This window comes from Micromys minutus (genome assembly GCF_963924665.1).
Source record: "Micromys minutus genome assembly, chromosome: 1".
NCBI lineage: Eukaryota > Metazoa > Chordata > Mammalia > Rodentia > Muridae > Micromys > Micromys minutus.
In genome coordinates, this window is record NC_137969.1 from 62744762 (window position 1) to 62748259 (window position 3498).

Below are 3498 nucleotides of genomic sequence, written 5' to 3' on the forward strand. Positions count from 1 at the left end.
CTCCTTAGCAGATTGCACCTTTCTGCTTGTCCAGTGCCAAAGTCCACTCTACTTCCTGCTAGAGGTGGCACTCCTTCTGAGGGAGGCACCAACCTCTCTTGTTGGAATTGGAGGAAACCAGTCATATAGACAGCAGGCTAGAAGCACTAGTTCTTCTGGTCAGCTTATTGGATGGAGCAAGGTCCAAATGGAGAAAGGGTGACCGTGTCCACATCCTGTAGCAAGATTCTGGGGAATGCTATATCTCAACAGCCTACTGATAGGTATAAAGGCCAAATGAAGCACCTTTGCACCCCACTGTAACTACTTTTACTGCACTGGCTGCCAAGGTATTTTACACATACCTTCTTCCATCTGCCAGCAAGCCCGTCAGGGACAGTTCATTTCCTAGACCATGAGATCACAGGTCAACAGATGCACAGAATATCTCCCGATGTGTGGCAACTGTCAGGCCTTGGGGTTAGTCTTCCTGTAACTTATGTCCATTGCAGTGGGATGCAGCTCAACTCTTACAGCATGAGGCCTTTTCACTCAGGAAGCTCAAACTGCTAAGGTGCATTTTTCCCCAAGACACTCTTGCTATAATATTACAGCACATAGTCCTGGCAAGCTTAGCACTCGGTGTAACTCAGACATGAATTTATGATCCCCCTGGTGTCTCAGGCATTTAAAGGGCTGTCTCTCTCTCTGTGTGCAGAACCACATTACACACACACACACACACACACACACACACACACACACACACTCTTTTACATATATATCTGTCTGAGTATATGAGGAAGTGAATCTGGGCTCCCTGCAAAAGCAACAAAGGCTTCTAACCTCTAAGCCAGTGATTCTCATCCCAAGGGTCAAATGACCCATTTACAGGGGCTGCACATCAAACTCTTAAATTACGGTTCATAACAGTAGCAACATTACAGTTGCGAAGTAGAAACAAAAATAATTTTATGGTTGGGGGTTGCCGCAACATGAGGAACTGTGTTAAAAGGTTGAGAACCACAGGTCTAAGCCATCTTTCTGACCCACATTCTCCCCTCCCCTGTCCCCTCTTTGACATAAGGTCTCACTCTGTACTCTGTAGCAGAGATTTTTGCAACCTTGGTGATGGTCTCTTCACAACAGAGTGGTGACTTGAAAAAAAGCTCCCCTGTGAGTCCAGCTCTAGGAGACCCAACTTCCTCTTCTGGCCTGAGGGCACACATCCCCACAGGCACAATTATTAACAGTGAAATTAAAATATATGTAAATGGACAAACTGATAAATCCAATAGTACAGAAACTCATACATATACATATATATAGAAACAACACACAAGTTACAGACTAGAACTGGGAAGAAAGGTTTTCAATTTTTGTGTGTGTGTGTGTGTGTGTGTGTGCGGGTGTATGTGAGTGTACACACATGCCATGGCTTGAATGTGGAGGTCCTGGGATTGAACTCAGGTCCTTTAGCTTGATGGCAGGTGAGCTACCCAGAGCCTTTTGTTGGCCTTATACGTAAAAATAAGTAAACTATTTATTTACTTACTTAGGGACAGTCTATGCAGACATGGCCGTTCCTAGAACTTGTTATAGAGACTAGTCTGGCCTCAGGTCCAGAGATCTACCTGCCTCTGCCTAATGGTGGGATTTAAGGCACGCACTGCCACTCCGAGCTTAAGGTTCAGGTCTCATCATGGCAACTCCCTGTAAGTCTTCCCAGTGTGTGACACTCTTCTGACCTCTGTGAGCACCATGTACACGTGTAGTAAGCAAGCATCCATGCAGGCAAAACACCCAGACTAACAAGGAACTCTAAAAGATTGAGATAGGTAAAGGACACAGGTGATTTCCAGGTGAGGAACGCTAATCAGTAGAAAGAAATGCATTATCGTATTAGTGGTTACCACAGAAACAGTGGAATCTCACTGTTGTAGATTTAAACTTTATCATTGTGTGGATGTGTATGAGGGCATATACATGCCACAGTTCACATGTGAAAATTAGAGGACAACGTTGTGGGGGTGTGGCTCTTCCCATACGGGGTTCTGGGATGAACTCAGCTGCTTAAACATGCACAGCAAGAGCCTTTCCCTCCCGAACTAAATACTTTGTGAGTTCCTAAATGATCTTACCTAAGGGCTACTGGCAAATGCAGGCAGACTCAAACTCCTCAATAAACTTCTCTTCAGGCTATGACTGTAGTGTGCATCAAACAGAAGACTTTCACGCTCACATTCAGATCCCAGGACATCTCCTGTTTATACAAACACTCCAGTATCTGAAAAAGCCTAAAACCAGGAATGTGTGTGGTATCAAACATTTAGGGTAGTGGTTATTACGCCTGTACTTAGTATCTGGAAAAGTTTTCGAAAACAAACCAGAGGTTTTAGAGTAGATTTATTTTTTACTTATGTATATGCACATATGTGTCTGCACAAGTACACTCACGGGAATATGCATACTCAGAGGCCAGAAAATGATATCAGATTCTCTGGAGCTCGAGGTACAGTTGTGAACAGCTCCATGTGGGTGCTAGGACTAAACTCTCATCCTCTGAAGAACAGTATATGCTCTTAACTACTGAGTCACCTCTGCACCCCTAGACATGTTTTTAAAGTTAAAAAAAAAAAACCAAAATCAAACCCCCTCTTTCCCATGTATAATCCAATGTATATGTGGCAGCTCACAACCTCTAGTTCCAGGCTGTCTCAATGCCTCTTTAGAGTTCTTTAGACCTTTGCAAGCAGTAGGCGTGAACATGGCACACAGAGACATACATGGAGGTAAAACACCTGCACACGTGAATAAATTAATTTAAAAGTCCGACACTGGCTTGGGTGTGCACACATCTACAATCTCAGCACTTAGGAGGCAGAAGCTGGGCTGGGAATTCAAGGCAGCATGGGTTACACAGGAAGCTTGAGGCCAGTCTGGTCACAATGGTGAAGAGAAATTAATTAAGATTTGCTTTGCCCCTAACAGATACACAGACATACATTTTTAGGTGGCATGAAAAAAACTCGGGAATGAAACAAAGATGGCTTGGGTTGCTGAAGTGTCTGCCACACTTAGTGGGTAACTGGCAGCCATTTATTATCTGGAAGCAGCTGCTTCTCTTCTCTAAGACAGTGGTTAACATGGCTTCCAAACAGCTCCCCTGACTGGACTTACACCACACACAGCACAAGGACTAAACACTCCATCCTATTAGCCCTGCATCCACTGTGGCCCAATGCTGAGACCACACACCCCAGGAGCCATGATAAAACAGGTTATCTTCCACATCACAGCAAAGACACACATGGTGGCTCTGGGAAATACTTGACAACCCAGTCATCTGCAGGATGAAAAGCCAACACTTCCCTTTCTGTCAAGTCTGAACAATTTAAAGTCCACTATGATTCACAGGAAAAACTAGCCAGTCAGAAAGACTTAGGTATTTTTTCAACTAGACCATCTAAGGCATTTCTTATCCTATCTAAATGAAGAAAGACAATTAAGTGCTTCAGG